Genomic DNA, 13951 nt, shown 5'->3' with positions numbered 1-13951 from the left:
TTTCGATGTAGATGACAGTTACATATATGATCACTTAGCTCAGGTTATACTCCTTGGCAAGAGTATGATACCTCTCCCCAATATGAGGTTTCTTCCTTAAGAGGATGAGACATTAGACTTCATGTTAGCTCATATGGTTTATATTGGTCAAGAGAACCTCCCTACAGACTAAATGTTGTAGAAATGATTAACAAAAAAGCTTTTATAAAACTAAGTGTAAAGGCTCACAAAGTTTACTCAGATTATGCTTTACAGAATGATATTAGCTATAGACTTCATCTTCCAGATTTCAAAATTTAGAGTGAGTCCTTTCTACACTTAGGCAGTATGATTTAAAGAGAGAAAATAAGTACAACTTTCAGAACTAAATGTTATGACTCACTAGATTTATAAAGTATGATTCTTTTACTATTCATGATTTCAGTATTTCAGATATTCTAGATTATGTGAGTCATTTACATTTAGCATGCATTGTTTTATAAATTATGATGATGAGATAATGTTTTACTTATGCATTTTACCCCCATATACTCAGTACATCCTCAAAGTACTGATCCAAATATATGTCTATGTGCTACATTGTCTCATAATGTAGGTTCAGATGCTTAGTATCAGCAGTGTGATTAGTCTGAGCATCTCCATCTATGTCCTATAGTTGGTGAGTCCTCATAATTTGGGGAGTTGTTTACTCAGATTTTGCGGTTTATCAGTTTACATGATTTAGTATTCTTTTCAAATAGTTCGAGTTAGCTAGGGTTTGTCCTAGTGACTCTCTAGATGTTAGTCATAGAAGCTTGTCAAATGACTAGTTGCTATTTAGCATATTCAGTATTGATATTTCGTATATTATATTTAGATTATTCTTAGTTATTTTAGATAGTTTCTATATTCAGTATGACTTTCATGTCTATATCACCTTGATTATGAGATTTATATCTCATATAAGGAAGACAGGGTTAGATTAAGGCTACTCATAATCTTGAGCACTATGTGATGTCTAGAGATTAGATTTTGGAGCATTACAAACTTGGTATCAGAGCCTAAGGTTTTTGAGAGTCCTAGGGAGTTAGACAAGCCGCGTTATGTAGAGTCTTAGCCATGGGTGTGAATCGCAACACATTTATGAACAAGAGGCTACAGAATATCCTTAGGAAATCATCTCTTTCTTTCATTATCTATCATGCTTACAGTATTTCTGTCTTCTTTTAACTCATGCCCTTATATGACAGTTGAATATGCCTCCTCATCGAGCTAACGCCCGCAGAAATGATAACCAGCCACCCTAGACCACTAATCCTTTGAATGACAATGTATCCCATGATGATTTTAGGGCTGTCTTTTAGGCGTTAGCCTAAGCTGTGACTACCAATGTTCAGGGCAATTATCAGAATCAGGTTGCAGTCCCACTCTAGCAGAATGGGGATTTAGCAGTAGCTAGAATTAGAGACTTCATGAGAATAAATCTGATAGAGTTCTTTGGGTCAAAGATAGGTGAGGATCCACAACTTTATTTAGATAAGGTGAAGAAGATCACCCAAATTATGTATGTTTTATAGGAGGAGAGTGTAGAGTTAGCATCCTACAGGCAGAAGGATGTAGCATATGATTGGGTAGTGATGTGGAAGAATGCTAGAGGTAAGAATATTATTTCTATAAGATGGCAAGTTTTTTAGGATGCTTTTCTAGATAGATTATTCCCATGTGAAATGAGGTAAGCTAAGGTATAAGAGTTTATGAATTTGAGGTAGGGCTCGATGACAGTGAAGGAGTACTGCCTTAAGTTCAATCAGTTGTCTAATTATGTCCCAGATACGATGGTTGATCCTAGGGATAGTATGAGTAAGTTTATTATAGGAGTGTCTCTATTGGGAGTCAAGAAGTGTAGGACTATCATGCTTATTGGAGACATGGATCTTGCAAGATTGATAATCCATGCTCACAGATTAAGGCAGAGAAGTTGAAAGGGAGAGAAAGAGAAAACAAGAAGGCTAGAATAGGACAATTGAAGTATGGTCAGAATAGGTTTCAAGAAGGAAATAATTTGTAGTTTCAGAATCGTTCATCTATGCCAGGGCCATCATCAACTTTTGCTCCTGCTCCCAGAAGTAGACAAGAGCAGTGGGATAAGTCTTTTGTTTCCTAATCTTAGAATAGCATGAGTGGAAGGCCTAATTATCCGACCTATGATAAGTGTGGTAAGAATCATTCGGGTGAGTGTTTGGCTGGCTAGAAAGGTTGTTTTGGATGTGGTAAATTGGGTCACAATATTAGGGATTATCCGTATGCTAAGCAGGGAAACAGAGATGTTCGACCCTAGACTCAGGCTAAAAGTGCACTAGCTCTTTTAGGCTGTCCAATCCCTCCTCAGGGTGCATCATCCAATACCGGTGGCGGTCAGCGCCAGAATCGATTTTATGCTTTATGATGTGCTGGCCTTCAGTTAGCATATTTAAGACTTTTAACTTAGAATAATTGTAAGTTCTTAGGTAACTATCATTTTGTATGGTATTTCATGTGATTTAGTTTGAAAGTCAAGATGCATGAACATGTAGGAAAGCTCATTGAGAAAGATGGTTTTTGATGAAAGATGTAAAAAACTAAGTTTTGATGATTTCATCTGATGACTTAGTCTGATAAACTATCAGATTTGTGATAAGATATCAGAATATGTCATCACACATAGGTAAAGAATAAGAAAGGTGAAGCATTTCTGATGATATTTTCTGATAAATCATCAACTTCCTGATAAGTCGTCAAGACTTGTCGTCAGCCAAAGGCAGCAAACATGAAATTTGAAGAGGAGTTGATGACATTTTTTGATAAGTCATCAACTTCCTCATAAGTCGTCAGGACTTGTCATCGGCCGAAGGCAGCAAACATAGAATTTGTAGAGGATTTGATGATATTTTCTGATAAGTCGTCAGACTCCTGATAAGTTGTCACACATGTTGTCAGATTTGTGATAAGTCGATACAAATGTCATCAGCTAAAGGAGAAAAAATCTAAATTTTTAGCTTCGAATTTCCTTTAAGTTATAGATATAAATATCAGCTTTTAGGGTTTCATTAAGGAGATGGAACTTATTCCAAAGGCAAAGTCACCTATTTTTGGGTCTCTTAACTTAGAATTCAATTTTCAACTCTGTGATTGGGTTTTGGGAACTTTGTTTTCTTGAACTTGGAAGAGAATCAACTTTAGACTTCATCTTTTGTAAGTTTAATTTCTCTAAATGAGGAATACAATTATTTCTATCTCTTTCTTTCTCATGTGGAACTAAAACCCATAACTAGGGTAGTGGGATCTATGATTATCCCTCTATGGATTTAATAGTTGGTTAGGGTTTGAGTGATTGTGGGAACATCTTGATAATTCCTTTGTACTGATTGTTTTGTATTGGTTGCAAACAATAGATCTAGCCTTATGTTTGCTTGCTCGGACTGAGAAATAAATTAAAGGTAGTGAATTATCAATGAGGATCTGGGAAGGTTAATTTTCCATCAAATGATTAATGCTGCAACAAGATTAACCAATTTGATATAAAATTAGTGTGAATAGAAGGTTTTCCTAATTTCGAGAGAATTAGGGAGCATAACGTCTAGGTAGGTTCAGAAACACTTAGATGGACTGTTGATACTGATAATTTGGTGTTTCCCATAAGTCATGAGAATCCAGTACTACAACTATTATTCAATGAGAGGTTAATAATCATAGTGATCACAACCCTAGTTTCTCTCTATCATTGATTTGATCCATTGAAATTTCACCTTTGAGTTCTGAAGCAAGACGAAACTTTAATCATTGTTTGATTGATAAAACCCCTCAATTAAAGAAACCATTATCTATCAGTCATTTTAATCATAAATAGGCTTGATTGACACTTTATTCCCTGTGGGATTCGACCCAAACCTATTTAGATTATATATTTGATAATGACCGCTTATTCTCTTGTAAGAAAGGTATAATTTAGGTATATCAAATTTTGACACCGTTGCCGGGGAATACGGTTTCGAATTGAGTATAACTGTGATAATTAACTCATAGTAAGTTTCCTGGTTTTACTCTTATTTGTTGTTTTTGTTCTCTGCAGGGTAGTTAGTGTATATGCCAAGTACACGGAGTTTAGGTGCATTGTTATTACCAGTACATCTGGAACCTTAGTTGATCGGTAGAATGGTAGAACCACACAAAGCATAAAGACTAGCCTCCTTGGCTAGGGCTCAGCTAAATCAACAGAATATAGATAACCCAGATTGGGTACCAAATCCAAATGAAGAGGACCTGGGAGATGATGATCTATTGGGTCTGGGAAATCATAGGCATGCAGAAAATATAGTGGCACCGGTTAACAGAAATATGAACAAAAATTGTCCATTCAGAGCAAAGCAGGTTCGCCAACCTATGCAGTATGATCTTAATAATGATGAAGATGGAATGGATGGAGAAGGTGCAATTGGATCTATTATTCCTCCACCTTTGGCACCCAGAGCTAAGTTCCATATTATAAGCATGATGATTCAACTCCTCCATCTTAAGGGGTTATTCGATGGACTCCCGGGTGATGATCCCAATATGCATTTAGTAAATTTTGCTACCATTTGTAAATCATTTTATAACCCGAGAGTAGGACAGAATGCCATCCATCAGTGCTTATTTCCTTTGTCTCTATTTGGGGAGGCAACATTGTGTCTAAATTAGATGACGCCCAATTCTATAACCAACTGGAGGCAGTTGAAAGAGGCTTTCCTAAAAAGGTTCTTTCCACTTTCCAGGAGGTAAAGCTGAGGGATGAGATAAACAACTTTAGGAAGCTTCTAACTAAATCCCTTCATGAGACATGGAAGAGGTTAAAAAAAAAGCTAGTGCAGTGACCGACCCACAATATCATGGATACTCATCTGATGGAGACTCTTTATCGGGCATTAAACTCTATTATAAATTCCGTTGTAGACAATGCTGCAGGGAGGTCATTTGTGGATCTCACTTTTCAAGAGGCTTCTGAGATGCTTGAACGGATGACCAAACAAAGTAGAGCTTTGCATACTAGGGATTCTGTGGTAGCAAGCCCTACTATTTCTATTGGTATAACGAGCAACGTAGAAAGAAAGAGGAGTGAGATCAGGATAGGCTCACTTAAAAACACAGATGGACTTGTTGACCAAGCATTTATTATCTACAAAGATGGAGAAAGCAAAAGCCGTCAAGTCCCAAGGACGGGTTGATTCTGATTCTGAAAAGGAAGCGAACTATCTCAATAACCAAAGGGGTTTCTGAGGTAGTATTCAAGGAAATCAAGGTCGAACTTATCAAGATAAATCGGGTTATGGGGATCGTGACCAAGGGACTTAAAAGAATAAGACTGATAAGAGTGGACTTTATATGCCTCTTGGAAATCAAGACAATATTGCTACTAGCTCGGGTAAAATATCTATAAAGGACATAATGAAGAGGTTTCTAAAAGGAGTGGAGGCTACCAATACAGGTGTAACAACAATAAAAAATAACTTTTCATCATTGAGTTAGTTGGTAAACTCACACTCAACTTTAATCAAATAGTTGGAGTAGCAGATGAGCCAACTTTTAGCAGCATTGAATTAGAGGAAGAGAGGAACGTTGCCTAGTGACATAATTTAGAATCCTCGCAATGATGGTACTTGTATGAAAATTACCATTCGGAGTGGTAAGATATTATCGGGCCTTTCTGTGGGCAAAAATATAAGCCAATATATGGTTGGAGAAGATTGTGAGACTGAGGAAAGTAATCCAGTGGAGTCTAAAAAGCTAGATGGCATTGATATCCCTTCTAATCATCAGCATATTGATGAGTTGGAAAAAGAGAAAGACAAGGAAAAAGAAGTAGTGTTGAACACTCTCCCAAAACCACCACCTCTTTTTCCTTAGAGATTAAAGAAGAAGGCCGATAACATGAAGTTTAGTAAATTCATGGCAATGTTGAAGTAGTTTACAGTTAATGTGCCTTTATTAGAGGACTTGAGCAAATGCTAGGATATGCTAAATTTATAAAGGATCTTGTGACGAAGAAAAGAGCAGTGAGCTACAAACTGGGGGATAATATCCATCATTATAGTGATATTTCTATAAGGTCCTTGGTACAGAAGAAGGCAGACCCAAGAGAGTTTACTATTCCTTATACGATTGGATCTCTAGAATTTTCTAAGGCCTTATGTGATCTGGGAGAGGGCATTAATCTGATACCGCTAGCTATTTATAAAAATTTAGGTTTGGGAGACCCCACACACACCAACATAAGACTAGTTATGGCAGACAGGTCTGTGAAAAGGCTGATCGGTTTGCTACATGATGTGCTTGTAAAGGTGGATAATTTTATATTCCCTGGTGACTTTGTAATCCTTGATTGTGAAGTAGACTTTGAAGTACCTATAATTTTGGATAGACCATTCTTAGTAAATGGGAGAGTGTTAGTTGACATGGAGTTGAATAAGTTAAAGTTTAGGCTCAACAGAAAAGAAGTTAGTTTTGAAGTGCATCAAGCCATAAAATAGCAAAAGGAGATAAGTGTCTTATCGATCATTGAAGTATTCTATGAAGATGGGAAAGATGCACTAGCAGGACTAGGGATGAAGTACTTTTAACGTATCTTAATGAATTCTGAGTAGTCAAGATAACCTAGTCATGCTGCGATATTAAATTAGGCCCTGCTTGGGAGAAAACCCAAGGCATTTTGTTGTTTGTATTTGTATTATGTGATTGATATTAGATATCTGCACCTATGGTGCAACAGGTATGTTTTTAACTCTCTTATTTTGGTTTGATGCATTAGGGACAATGCCTAATTTTATGTTGAGGGTGAGACTGCTTGTGGGTGTTGATATCCTCTTAGAGTTTTTGTTGTCGTGCCTCTTTTCCCCGGAGTCTTATTCCTAGTAGATCTGGTATGTTTAGGGGTATTGTGTTTTGTTTTGTGATGTATTGTGGTTAATTGGGAGAAAAATAAGTATCTGGGGCAGTTGCCATATTTGGTTGATTTTGGGGAATGGTAAATATCTCTCCAATTGTCTATTTTGTAACTGTGCCATGTGCATCTATATGCGAATACTGTGAATCTTTTTATGGAATTGGTGTTAGGGGCATGATAATCATTGCTAACAATGGAATGAACAGGATAGATAGTAGCTTGTGATGTACCTTTGTGCCATGTGTTTGTGAGATACTACCTAGTTTTCATTGTGTGTCAAATCCAGAACTTACCCGGTTGGTCTTGCCTTGGTTGTAGGAGAGTGGTTAGGAAAGGATCATAGGTCATTTTTTATATTAGTCCACTTTTAGCCTAAATGACCTTCCATGTTTGAATAATATCTCTTGATCCTAATTTTAAGCCTGAATGACAATATTTTATTATTATTATTATATACCTATCACCTTCCCACTTATATCACAATGAACCTATTTTGGCCTTAGTCCTCCTTGAGTATTGTGCACTTTGACTTAGGCAAATTGCCTAAGTTAAGGGTGGCTATCATAAGGGTGCGTGATGTAAAGTGAGTATGAAGAAGGGTAAAATAAAAAAATAAAAAAAATAAAAAAATAAAAAATGCAAGGCTGGGTGTGGTAGAAAAAGAATAAGAAAAGAAAAATTGTGAAAAAAAAAATGAAAGACTAAAGGACCGCATCCAGCCTGAATTTGCTTTAATAAAGAAAAGGAGAAATAAGTTGAAGGTTGATAAGTGAGACCCCAAAAATAGTGTAGTGCCAAGGAGGCTTAGTCACTTTAAATATCCTTGCGTATCACACCAGGCCCCAGCCTACATTACAAGCTGATGAAAAGTCCTATAGTAATCCTAGCTTAACTGTCTGAAAGCCTCGGTGATGAAAATAAAGGCAATCTTATGGTATTTGGCATACATTGACTGAAACTTCTTTCTGAGATTGAGTGTATCTCGACCATCCCTACATTTACGTGCTTGATTTCATATATGAGTGACGAGGGGTTTCTTTGTTGTAAGGGCATATCGGTTACATTTCTAGGTGATTACTTGTCTAGGTAGTATAACTTGTACATATGCATGGTTATTATTGCTAATTTGATGTCATACCTTGATTCGATTCTGTCACATTATTTATCTTTATTGATATACACAGCTAGATTTAGAGTGATTGAACATGGAGAGGGTAATGTGTATTGAGCTAAAATTGCTAATCAACTGTCATAGTCATCTTATGTTTCTCTTAGTTAAGCATTGTAGTATAGTGCTATGTAGTTGCTTGAGGACAAGAAATTGTTTTAAGTTGAGGGTGTTGATGTGCTAGCCTTCTGTTAGCACATTTAAAACTTTTAACTTGGAATAATTGTAAGTTCTTAGGTAAGTATCATTATTTTGTATGGTATTTCATGTGATTTTGTAGGAAAGTCAAGATGCATTAACATATAGGAAGGCTACATTGAGAAGGATGATTTTTGGTGAAAGATGCAAGAAATTAAATTCTGAAGATTTCATCCGACGACTTGTTCTAATAAGCTATCAGATCTGTGATAAGCTATCAGAACATGTCGTCATACATAGGCAGAGAACAAGAAAGATGAAGCATTTCTGATGACATTTTTTAATAAGTCATCAACTTTCTGATAAGCCATCATGACTTATCGTCATCCAAAGGTAGAAAACATAAAATTTAAAGAGGAGTTGATGACATTTTCTGATAAGTCGCCAACTTCCTGATAAGCCGTCAGGACTTGTCGTCAGCCGAAGGCAGCAAACATAGAATTTGAAGAGGAGTTGAGGACATTTTCTGATAAGTTGTCAGACTCCTAATAAGTCGTCACACGTGTCATCACACATGTCATCAGATTTGTAATATGTCATCACAAATTCCGTCAGCTAAAGGAGAAAAAACCTGAATTTTTAGTTTCGATTCCTTTAAGTTACAGATATAAATAGCAACTTTTAGGGTTTCATTTAGGAGATGGAACTTATTCCAAAGGCAAAGTCACCTCTTTTTGGGCCTCTTAACTTAGAATTCAATTTTCAACTCTATGATTGGGTTTTGGGAATTTTGTTTTCTTCAACTTGGAAGAGAATCAACTTCAGACTTCAACTTTTGTAAGTTTAATTTCTCTAAATGAGGTATACAATTGTTGCTATCTCTTTCTTTCTCATGTGGAACTAAAACCCATAACTACGGTTGTGGGATCTATGATTATTCCTTTATAGATTTAATAGTTGGTTAGGGTTTGATTGATTGTGGGAATATCTTGATAATTCCTTTATAATGATTGCTTTCTATTGGTTGCAAACAATAGATATAACCTTATATTTGCTTGCTCGAACTGAGAAATAAACTCAAGGTTGTGAATTATCAATGAGGATCTGGGAAGGTTAATTTTCCATCTAATGATTAATGTTGTAACAAGATTAATCAACTCGAGATAAAAATAGTAAGAATAGAAGTTTTTTCTAAGTTCAAGAGAATTAGGGAGCACAACATCTAGGTAGGTTGAGAAACACTTACATGGACTGTCGATACTGATGATTTAGTGTTTCCCACAAGTCATGAGAATCCAGTACTACAACTATTATTAAATGAGGGGTTAGTAATCATAGTGATCGTTTCTCTTTATCATTAATTTGAACCATTGAAATTTTAGCTTTGAGTTTTGAAGCAAGTCCAAACTTTAATCATTGTTTGATTAATAAAACCCCTTAATTAAAGAAAACCATTATCCATCAGTCATTTTAATCACAAATAGACTTGATTGACACTTTATTCCCTGTGGGATTTGACCCCAACCTAGTTGGTTTATATATTTGACAACGACTGGTTACTCTCTCATAAGAGAGGTGTAATTTGGGTATATCACTTTACCATCTCATTAGAAGCAGAAGGATTTACCAGATATTGTTACTTCTATACTTTGTGTCTTTCACCTTGATATTTATGTATTGTTAGACCCTAGGTTAAGTTTTTCTTATGTGACCCCATTAGTTGTAGTAAATTTTAAGATAAGTTTTGAAAAAATCCCTGAGCCTTTCTTGGTGCCTACCCCATTGGGTGAGTAGTTATTGCTAAATAGATCTATAGAAAGTGTCCTGTCACTATCCTTCATAAAGTCATGTTAGCAGAACTAATAGAGTTAGATATGGTTGACTTTGATCTTATCTTATATGGATGGGCTCCTTTCTTGTTATGCCTCTATCGATTGTCATACCCTAGTGGTGAAGCTTTAGTTTCTGGATGAGCCAGTCTTTAAGTGGTCAGGTAATTCAATGTCTCCCAAGAGTCATTTCATATATTATCTTAAAGCCCGAAATTTGATTTCCAAAGGATGAATCTATCATCTTATTTGAGTTAAAGACACTATGTCTGAGACTCTGACGGTTCAGTCAGTCAGTGTGGTCAGTGAGTTTCCTGAAGTTTTCCCTGAAGAATTGCCAGGGGTTCCTCCCGATAGGAAAATAAAATTTAATATTGATCTTCTTCCAGATACTCAACTTATTTTTAACCTCCATATCGTATGGCTCCCGTCAAGCTTAAAGATTTAAAAAAGGAACTCAAAGATCTTTTAAATAAAGGTTTTATCAGTCCTAGTATTGCTCCATGGGGTTCTACCATCCTATTCTCTCGAAAGAAAGATGGTTCTTTGTGTATGTGCATTGACTATCATTAATTGAATAAACTTACAATAAAAAACAAATACCCTCTTCCTAGAATTGATGACTTATTTGATCAACTCCAAGGTGCAAGTAATTTCTCAAAGATAGACCTTGGATCTGGCTATCATCAACTTAAAGTAAGGGAATATGATATTCGAAAGATAACTTTCAGAACCCTTTATGGTCATTTTGAGTTTCTAGTCATGTGCTTCAGACTATAAAATGTCCCAGCAGCTTTCATGGACTTGATAAACAGAGTGTTCAAATAGTATTTGGATATGTTTTTCATAGTATTTATCGATGATATTTTTGTCTACTCTCGTAGTGAGGGTGATCATACAGACCATCTTAGAATTTTGTTGCAAGCCCTTAGAGACCTCTAATTGTTTGCCAAGTTCAGCAAGTGTGAATTTTGGCTAAGTTCAGTAGCTTTCTTTGGTCATATCATTTTCAGTGAAGGTTCTAGAGTTGATCCCCAAAAGACAAAAATCGTAAATAATTAGCCTAGACCTATTTCCCAATAAAAAACATTAGGAGTTTCTTGGGTCTAGTAGGTTATTATAGATGTTTTGTTGAGGGTTTCTCATATATTTCATCTCCTATGTCTATATTAACCCAAAAGAAAGTTATGTTTTAGTGGTCAGATTTTGGTGAGAAGAGTTTTTAGGAGTTAAAGACTCGACTGACTTCAACCCCAGTTTTAGCGTTGCCTGATGGTATAGATGGTTTTGTGGTTTATTGTGATGCCTCTAGAGTTTATTTAGGTTATGTTTTGATGCAGAGAGGTAAGGTCATAGCCTATGCCTCTAGACATCTTAAGCCTCATGAAAAGAATTACCCAACCCTTGATCTTGAGTTAGCTTCTATTGTGTTTGCTTTGAAAATCTGGAGACATTATTTGTATGAAGTGCATATTGATGTGTTCACGGATCACAAAATCTTACAGTATGTATTTACTCAGAGGGATTTGAATATCTGTCAGAGTAGGTGGTAGGTGTTGTTGAAAGATTATGATATTAGTGTGTTGTATCATCCGGGCAAGGCCAATATAGTGGTAGAGGCCCTTAGTAGATTGTCTATGGGTAGTGTTGCTTATGTGGAAAAAGAAAAGGAGTAAGCTCGAGTAGTGCATGGATTATCTAAATTGGGTGTTAGCTTAGTTGACTCAATTCAAGTGAATGTTTGGGTTCAATGTAGTTCCGAATCTTTCCTAGTTTCAAAAGTGAAGGAGAAGCAAGATAAGGATTATAGTTTGGCCAAACTGAAGGAGTCAGTCCAAGACCAAAAGATAGAGGTTTTCTCCTAAGGGGGAGATGGTGTGTTAAAATACCAGAGTAGATTGTATGTTCCTGGTATGGATTATTTGAGGTCATGGATTTTGGCGTAAGCGCATGGTGTGTGTTATTCTATCAATCTAGAAGCCACCAAGATTTACCGTGACTTGCAGGATATCTATTGGTGGAGTGGTATGAAAAAAGATGTAGCAGAGTTTGCATCCAAGTGTACAACTTGTCAATAGATTAAGGTAGAGCACCAAAGACCTGGTGGTGCATTACAAGAGTTTGGTATCCCCACTTGAAAGTAGGAAGAGTTAAATATGAATTTTATGACTGTTTTACCCCATTCGCGTCGTCATCATGATTCGATTTAGGTTACTAAAGATAGACTGACTAAGTCAACACATTTCTTGTCGGTTCACATACCTTACAGGGCTAAAGATTATGCTAAGTTGTATATCTGAGAGATAGTCAGATTGCATAAAATTCCTTTATCCATCATCTCAAATAGGGGTACTCAGTTTACCTCTCAGTTTTGGAGAGCCTTTCAGAAGGGTCTTGGTACCCAAGTTTATCTTAGTTCATCTTTTCATCCACAGACAGATGGCCAGGCAGAGAGGACCATTTAGACTTTGGAGGATATGTTGAGGGCATGTGTTCTTGATTTCAAAAGTAGTTGGGATGATCATTTGCCATTGATTGAGTTCACTTATAATAACAGTTATCATGCTAGTATACAGATGGCTCCATTTGAGGCTCTTTATGGGCGGAGAAGTAGATCTCCAGTTGGTTTGTTCGAAGTGGGTGAGGCAGCTTTGATTGGGCCAAACATAGTGTTTGAGGCCATGGAGAAAGCTCAGTTGATTAGAGAAAGATTGAAAGCATCCCAGATTCATCAGAAATCTTATGCCGACATGAGAAAAAGAGATCTTGAGTTTGAGGTTGATGATCTTGTGAATTTAAAAGTTTCACCCACGAAAGGGGTGAAGAGATGTGGCCAGAAAGGGAAGCTTAGTCACCTTTTGTAGGTCCCTTTTGTATTTTGAGTCCTGTTGGGAAGGTGGCATATGAGCTTGAGCTACCCATATATTTATCCTCATTCCATCCAGTATTCCATGTATCCTTGTTAAAGAAGTGCATGGACGATTCAGCCGTTATAGTTTCTCGAGAAAGGATAGATATTCAAAATAGCCTTTCTTACGAAGAAGTCCCAGTAGAGATTCTTGGTCATCAGATTCGTAGACTAAGGAACAACGAAGTTCCCTTGGTCAAAGTTCTGTGGTGAAATCAGTCCGTTGAGGGTGCTACTTGGGAAGTAGAAGCAGATATGCGTACCAAGTATCCTCATCTCTTCTTCACGAACTAAGATTCAGTCGAAGGTAATAGTTTTCCTTCATTCAATTCTTTTCCAGATTCAGATTCTGCTATATAGTTATCTTCATGAGAACTGATGGACTTTTAGATCAGTTTAGTAGATCATTTTAATCGAGATTCAGTTATTCAGTCTATTTCAGTTGTGCATGATAGCATATAAAATCAGATTCCTCAGTATTTTCAGCTTATCTAGCCACATTCGAGGACGAATGTTCCCAAGGGGGATATATTGTAGTATCCCCCCTCCCCCACTTTTCCTAGGTTAAATTTATTCCTAGAATGTTAAGTAATAGCTTCCAAAATAAAGAATAGTTATGTCATGTAAAATTTTCTAGATTTAGACTTCCCATTGTGTGGGAAATTGAATAAGTTTTGCATCAATACCAAATTCGCCGAATTTCAACACTCGCTGAAGGAGTTAGAGCATTTTTTTAAGTTGACAGTGTGCCACCTGGGCACTTGGCGCATCGTGGAGGTAGGTAAAATGATGATTGTCAAATTCCAGTGGCCTCCGCGATAGCCCAGCATCGCGGAGAAGCCCAAATCCCTAATTGTCCCATTCCAGTAGACCAACATGATATTGATGCATCGTGATAAAGCTCAAATTACACTCTTGAATGGGTGTAATTAATCATTGTCAATTTAAAATCCAACTAGGTTGGGGTCAAAACC

The sequence above is a fragment of the Capsicum annuum genome, chromosome 10, assembly GCF_002878395.1.
Source record: "Capsicum annuum cultivar UCD-10X-F1 chromosome 10, UCD10Xv1.1, whole genome shotgun sequence".
In the NCBI taxonomy this organism is placed as follows: Eukaryota; Viridiplantae; Streptophyta; class Magnoliopsida; order Solanales; family Solanaceae; genus Capsicum; species Capsicum annuum.
This window is presented reverse-complemented; position numbering follows the sequence as displayed.